We start from the raw sequence: 8495 nt of genomic DNA, 5'->3' as shown, positions 1-8495 counted from the left end.
GAGAGAGAAATTTAACCCTATGGTGACCATACCATACATCTTGACTAACCCAGTAAAGTTAATAGCCCCAGTTGTGCTAGTGTAAGTACTTATACTAAGCCCTTTCACTCTCAACAGTACCCCAGTCTGGGCATAAATTTAAATGGGCACCCTCTGTATTTCAAAAAGTGCCTCTAATGATGGAAGTTTCAGATATAAAGGCAAAGTGTTGGGGGAGAATACTGCCAGATTCTGGGGACTTCAAAATCATAACATAAGAGGAATTTTCTAGGGTTGCTCATATTTAAATGAAGGGGGAATGGGTTAGCCTGGTGATGGGTATTAAAGAGGGCGCGTACTGAATGGAGCACTGGGTGTTATACACAAACAATGAATCATGGAACACTGCATCAAAAACTAATGATGTAATGTATGGTGATTAACATAACATAATAAAATAAAAAAGAAAAAATAAATAAATAATAGAGCATGGAAGTATTTTAATGAATAATTTTAAAGTATTAAGAAAGTAATATCATTGCTGTTGCTCTAAAAATATTTAGGCTTAAAAAAACATTGCATTAACCAGAAAACAGACTTGTAACTATAGAGAACAAACTGAGTATTACTGGAGGGATGTGGGGGGGTGGGTGGAGAAAATAGGTGATGGGGATTAAGTAGGGCACTCGTGATGAGCACTGGGTGTTGAAGTGATGAATCACTAGATTCTACACCTGAAACTGTTACACTGTATGTTAACTAATTGGAATTTAAACAAAAACTTGGGGAAAAAAATCCCACAGCATTGCCATTCACTCAGCCTCAAGGGTTTAATTTTTTTATGTTCCTATCAATTCTCTCTGCCCCTCTCGAATATTACACCATTCCACATTGTGGTCGCTTCATATTTATTTTATATTATTTCTCTATGGGTAACTGTTTACACTCGTTTCCCTAACTAACTCCCATGCCCATCTTTTATCACTAATGATTTATTCTGCATTTTCCTAAAATGATAATTTTATTGTTTTTGAAGACACCTTTAGTTTATAACTGCGTGAATTATGCAAGCATACACTGTACATCTATTAGTGGTACATACCCAACTTTCTGCTAGAAATCAAATACAGTTGTCTTGATTGCATTCTCAGAACACTCTCATGAGTTTCCTAATATTATCTCTAATTACAGATGATAATACTCAATTTGCAAGTAACACCATGACAATGAAGGTCATCAAAATCTTTTCTAACCACTGATTATTCCAGAGCTTCTTGCCACTGCTTCTTTCATTTTTCCCCAAAGAAAGTACTTGCTCCAGCCATTTGAAATATCTTGCATCTCCTAGAATCTCTTATGTCTTCCACATTTTTGTGTCTCCGAACTTCAAATTACTTCTGCTCAGAATGACCATTTCTAATTTCTCTCTGGAAGATGCCACCTTGTGTTAGAAGAACAAGAGGAGTTCTCAATGCATAGCATAATGTTCATATATTTGCTATAGCATATCTGCAGTGGGTATGCTGTATGTCTATACCTGTGTATAGTTTTTTAAAATTTTTCTAGCCCGCTAGATTAAAATGTCTTCAAATAAAGAATCAAAGGTCATTAATTTTTTGTTCATAGTCCCTAACACTATTTTAAGCACATTATAGGTGCTCAGAAATGTCTGCTTTGATTAGTGAGTGAATGAATAACACTTTATGATGTTGATATTTGGTATTATGAAGTCAAAATACTATACAAATTACCGCCATTAGAAAAGATCAATGAGGAGCGCCTGGATGTCGTTAAGCGTCTGCTTTCAGTTCAGATCATAATCCCAGGGTCCTGGGATCGAGCCCCACATCGGGCTCCCTGCTCCGCGGGAAGCCTGCTTCTCCTTCTCCCACTCCCCCTGCTTGTGTTCCTGCTCTTGCTATCTCTCACTCTGTCAAATAAATAAATAAACTCTTAAAAAAAAAAAAAAAGAAAAGATCAATGAGTTGCATCTAGCCATTGTTACATAGTAATCACTGTTTCAATTTGATACTTTAATGACCTGACAATAAAGAAAATAATTCAGAACTGTGTTTTCTGAACTGATATTTTAAATTTGATTTTAACTACAAAAAGTGGGAAATATTAAAATAAAAGATTTTCTTAATAGATTCCAAGTCTATTTTTCATAACATTACATTTTTGGCAGCTGATCCTTATGGAATAAAAATGATGTGAATCTAATAATAAAATGTAAGCTAGCCAACTCTATTTCCTACAGAATACTCTATAAAATAAATTACAAGAAACCAAACTCTTCTAGACAGTAGAGATGGATAATTCCAATTTATCTTATTTCGTGAGTAAAAATATACCTATCATAAATCCTTTCTTTTAACATAAATGGCTACTGTTAAATTTCTGATGATGCTACCTCCCACAAATTATCACCTAAGAATCTTTAAAAAGAAGCTAAAATATATTATAGATGATTTCATTCTTAGCATTCATATCGATCCATATACTACATTTGAATTATTGCAATCAATTGTCCTTCTAAAACATATTTTATGTAATGATCATAATACCTCATACTAATTCATCATCATGTTGCAAATGCCAAGTACATTTAAATATAAAAGCTGTATTCATCCATAAGCAATAAACATCTATTGGTCTTGCCAGTATAGAATATGTGTGTTCAAACCATAAGAGCAAGAAAAACTTATATTAGTTGACACAGAAATCAACAGTTATGTTTCTCCTCTTTTCCTTTATTTTCTCTGATTTACCATATGTCTTCTATATCCCTTACCTTCCTGGTCATTCATATAGTTTCCTTTTCCACCACTGGTAGAAGTATATGAGATTAAAAAAAAAAAGATAATATTTAATAAATGAAAGGAACTGTACTTGGCAGTTTACATAAATTGTTACATTTGTAATATAGATCTTATTTCCCTTTCTTTTTCATGTGAGGAAACAGAGGTGCAGTAACAGGTGCATGATGTCTTGAGTGATGCTAACAAATGGTATAGTAACTTAGAGGGAAATCCATTGTAAAAGTCAGAGATGGCTTCATGAAAGAGGCAAAGTGAAGGAAAGGTATGACATGTTAGAATTTGCATAAAGTAATAACTAGTGGAGAATTTGTTTAAGGGAAAAGCTGGTGATAAACTTGACTTAATTATATATAGATTATGAAGGTATCAAATGCTGGATTGGAGTATGAAATTTATTTTTTTATAAATGGGATTTTTTTTAGGTTTTATATGATGCTTTAATGTATGTTTTTTTTTTTTAAGATTTTATTTATTTATTTGAGAGAGAGAATGAGAGAGAGCATATGAGAGGGGTTAGGGTCAGAGGGAGAAGCAGACTCCCCGCTGAGCAGGGAGCCCGATGCGGGACTCGATCCAGGGACTCCAGGATCATGACCTGAGCCGAAGGCAGTCGTTCAACCAACTGAGCCACCCAGGCGCCCGTGATGCTTTAATGTATGTTAAGCTACATTTTAAGAACCATAGAGAATCTATTGGAATAAGAAGAGATGTCTGGTGCCAGTTGGAGAATTTTTCAATAATCTATGAAGAGAGTGAAGAATGGACTATGGCTGTGACTTTGGAAGGAAATGGAAGGAAAATATAAATAAATCCGAGAAAATGGGAAGACTTGAAAATGATAGATTACATACAAAGGTTATCTAGAGATGGGAAGGGAAACAGGTGTTCAGGGCAAGGGGAATTTACCTGGTCTTCAAACTTAGCAGATAAACTAAGGTGTCCCTAATGACTTACATCCTACTGAAATCATTCCCCTGAATGCAGGTGGAACCCCTGACTTGCTCCTTTCTAAAAGGCCACTGACAAATGATGAACTGTCACTCTCTCAATTAGCTTATGCTCTACAGCAAAGGTTAAGAAATTTTACTCTTATTTCATCAAACTGAAGAGAGAGAGAGAGACATTCTTGCTAACTTTGAAGAAGCAAGCTACGATGCTATAAGAAGGTCTATGAAAAGGGTTACATGGCCAGGAACTATGGGTCTCCTCTAGGTGCTGAGATTAGTCCTGGACAATAACCAGGAAGAAAGAAGGAACCTAAGTCCTAAACCACAAGGAGATGAATTTTGCCAATAGCCTCAGGAGCTTAGAAGTGGATTATTTCTCAATCAAGTTCCCAGATGTGAATGTAGTCTGAGCTACATCTTGACTGCAGCCTTGTGAGATCCCTGGACTAATTTTTTTTTTCCAAACTATTAACCCATGAAAATTAGGAAATAATAAATATGTGTTGTATTATGAAATAATAAACATGTATTATAAGCACTAAGTTTATGGTAATTTGTTATGCAATAAGAAGAAACTAATATACCAAATATATAATTGGGATAATCCCATCTGTTATTGGCACAACTCCCAAACTACTAATTAGATCACTCTCTCGTTGCATAAAGGCTATGATGGGGTGAAAGCTGAATGACAGCCTCAGCAACAGCTCCCTTCTGCAGTCAAGATAATAAATAAGAAAACAAAAATCATGTCATGGTGGCACAGTGGGAAGGTTCTAAAATTAAATGCATTCATGAAGTATATAGAGAATGAAAGGCTGGGGATCCCTCTGATTTCTCCACTTAATTCACCACGTTGGTTCCTGCAGTAAAGCCTCCAATCCTGGATGACACTAACCTTCTACAAAATTAACTTAACAGCACCACTTTCACTCACCATACCAGATGTGATAACTGCTAGAGCAGATTTTTATGCTCTCCAGGTTTTGGCATATAGACATTGACTTTGTGAATGCATTCTTTTCTATCCTTATCATAAAAAAAAGGATAAGGCACAGTTTGCACCCATATGGAACAGACAATAATATATATTTCCAGCCTAGCACAGAGGAGTATGCTAACTCTTCAATTACATATAATAATATTGACCAAAGAGATTGAGACTATCTAGACATTTTGCAGAACATTAAAATGACCCATTACCTTAATGGCATCATGCTAATTTGGTTACATGAGCAAGAAATGCCTAGCATGTTAGAGGCCTTGGTTGATACATCCACTCTAGAGGGTAGAGGATGAACCCTATGAAAATCACCACATCCCATTACCGCTTCATTCACTTCTTCAGGAGTTCTGTGGTTAGGGCCATTTTGGCACATGATGTCTAAAATAAAAGACAAATTAGAACATCTTTGCCCATGACTATAAAGAAGTGTTTATAACTCCTTGCAGAACTTTTCACATTACAGAGGTAATATATTTTACATCTAGGAATATGGCTCAGGTCCATGTTTTGAGTGACATTAAGGCTGCGGGTTTTGATTGGGGTATAGAGCAAGAGGTCCGGTCTGTGGTGCAAGCAGCCCTGCCCCTTGGGACTTGTGATCTGCCCAAATCTGTGAGTGTAGATGTATCAGTGGGTGGAAAAAGACACGTGACATTTATGACAAGCCCTAGTAACAGAACAATGATGCAGGACCCCAAAGATCTAGACTAAGGTCATACCATCTTTTAAAAAAACATCCCGTGGTTGTCCTGGGCATACTATAAATGAAGCACACAAGCACATGGCTTCAAGTGACCATAATTTTGGAATTCTAATTATGAACCAAATTATTTCCGTTCATCAAGTCATTAAGGTTGGGCAAGGCAAGCAGTAGTCCATTATAGGATGCAATCAGTACATCTGGGATAGTACAAACAAGACCAGAGAGCAAAAGCAGTCTGCAGAAGCAAACTATTTTGAACCCATTATCATCCGCCATATTGTACCATCTCCTCTCCTTTAGCTCGCACTCATGGCTCTGTAGAAAGAGCAACTAACACGGCGCCTGGGTGGCTCAGGCGTTAAGCGTCTGCCTTCAGCTCAGGTCATGATCCCAGAGTCCTGGGATCGAGCCCCGCATCGGGCTCCCTGCTCGGTGGGAAGCCTGCTTCTCCCTCTCCCACTCCCCCTGCTTGTGTTCCCTCTCTCACTGTGTCTCTCTCTGTCAAATAAATAAATAAAATATTAAAAGAAAGAAAGAAAGAGCAACTAACAGAGAAAGAAAAAGCCGTTAAAAAAGTTAGCTCAGTGCGTGCCTAGGTGGCTTAGTCTGTTAAGCCTCTGACTCTTGATTTCAGCTCGGGTCATGATCTCAAGGTCCTGAGATCCAGCCCTGTGTTGGGCTCCATGCTCAGTGGGGAGTCTGCTTGGGTTCTTTGTCTCCCTCGACCCCTCTCTTCCTCTAAAATAAATAAATAAAATCTTTAAAAAAAAAAAGGTTAACCCAGAATCTGTGTAGGCTGAAAATGGAAAACAGCTGCATTACATCCTCACTCAGGCATAGCCCTGAAAGATATATGAAAGAATACTTTCCAAAAAGGGCAGAGCTTTGGTGCTGTACTTCATCACCTACTTTGTATATAAACGGGCGTGGCAAAGGGTTGAATATAAATGAGATAATACAGGATTCCATAAAGAACATGAAGTTCTCAAAGGAAGAAAGCCCGTGCCTGAGAAGCAAGCTGGAGTTCCACAGAATGGTCAGCTCTGGTTGCCACCCGAGTCACAGTAGGTGCTTCATATGGAGAGAACAGTAAGCATGAAGAGCAGTGAGTGTGGCAGGAGGAGGTGACCGCTGCTCTTACATGAGCGTAGGGCAGGGAAGTATATGCTGAAACAAAGCAATCCTCTTGGGTTCCTCTTGATATTCCCTTATCTGATTGTGATGCTAAATGTTTAAATGAAGCAAACTTAAGACCATGTTTCAAGGGGCTTGGGCACCTTGAAAATTATCCTAATGTCATCATCCCCACAGGTAGCTAAGACTAATAGAGGTGTTCACAGACTGTGAGAGGGATCCAGAATGGACAGTGGAGAAAGGAGGTGATAAATATGAGCTATAATCCAGAGGTCAGCTGTGGAGTTGAGACCTGTAGTTCATTCTTTAACTTTTCCTTTTCTAAGCTTTTCCCAGAATCCTAGAGGAGTTGCTCTCTGAACAAAGAAGTGGATCTAAATGGCAGAAGAGATTGACCTATGGGCTAGGAGCTCTCCATTCAGTGATGGACTTAAGGCCTCTATTGCTGCCTGGGCTACAGCAGACTGCTAACATTCAGCCTCTTTAGGGATGCTTCGGCATACAGATCTGCCTTTTTCACAATGACATCCCTCCTACTGGCCAGTAGATGGAAACAAGGATACAAAATATCTGGGCATTTTACCTCAATGTGGGGCTACTCTGGAGGGCTATTTAACATCAGTTGACTAAGTCTTTGGGGTCCATCTTGCAACTCCTCTCCCTGATCACTTTTGCTTCCTTCCTCCCCTTCCACTGTGTACTCCAGTAAACTTCCTGCCTACTACACTTCATCTTAATCTCCTTTCCGGAGAACCCAAACTACTACAACTGCCATCATATAAACCGTGTATATTTTCAGAAATATGACCATCCCACAAAATGTCCACACTATAGAAAGCATTATTTACATCTTCTTACAAATGTCATTATTTTGTGTAATATTTCTTTTTTTTTAAGATTTTATTTATTTATTTGAGAGAGAGAGACAGAGATAGGGGAAGAGAGCATGAGTGGGGAGGAGGGAGAGAAGCAGGCTCCCGATGTGGGGCTCAATCCCAGGACCCTGAGATCATGATCTAAGCCAAAGGCTGATGCTTCACCAACTGAACCACACAGGTGCCCCATGTAATATTTATAAATCACACTTTTCTTGATGGTATTTCTTTGTTTAGTGCTTTTAAGTAACTGTCCTTCCCAATCATTACCTCCCAACACTGATTTCAAGAAAAAATTAGTGTGGTAGCTTACTACTTTTTCTGCTACCTGCCATCATCTAACTGATATACATTGTATGAGTTACTTAATCTCTCTGGATTCAGTTTTGTTATCTAAGAATAATGAACCAAAGATATAAAATTAAATCCATTGCAATATTGTGCACTAAAATGGTGATAGCCCATCTGTAATATTGGTAAAATAATTTTTAATTCAAGTCTGTGATTTGTATAAGGCACTAGGGTGGGTTGGAGGCCTTAGTTTTGAAGCAAGGTTTCTTGAGATCAGAAATTTTTATCCAGTATTCTTTAATAATGAGGCAATTCATTTACCTACAGTGTTAAATAAAACAAAGACACTGCCATTAGCCATATATATATGCACTTGTAAAACCAAATCCAATCTTTGCTTTATTCTTACCAGCATAGTCTTTCTTTGTTCAATTTAGGCTTGGAAAACAACCATTTTTTCATTGCAGGCTACAAAGAGTGATAGTACCTTCTAAAAATTAAATGAGGTTGAGATTATTTAAAGATCTTTTATGTGAAGTTTAGAAGCTTAAGATACTGTGTGTGCCCTGAAGAAATCTCATCATTAGATGCCTTTGAAAGACCTTATTTGTGTTTCACTCTGTCTTGATATGTCTTTAGTTTCTTTAATCAATGAACACAACTGCTCCACACAGCCCTAGGGCAAGAGTTGCCATAGTCAGTTTTCAGTGTAAGAAAAAAGCAAACTGAAAAGGGTGT

This window comes from Mirounga leonina, unplaced genomic scaffold, assembly GCF_011800145.1.
Source record: "Mirounga leonina isolate KUSES-001 unplaced genomic scaffold, KU_Mleo_1.0 Mir_129, whole genome shotgun sequence".
Lineage (NCBI taxonomy): Eukaryota > Metazoa > Chordata > Mammalia > Carnivora > Phocidae > Mirounga > Mirounga leonina.
Note: the sequence above shows the minus strand (reverse complement) of the source record.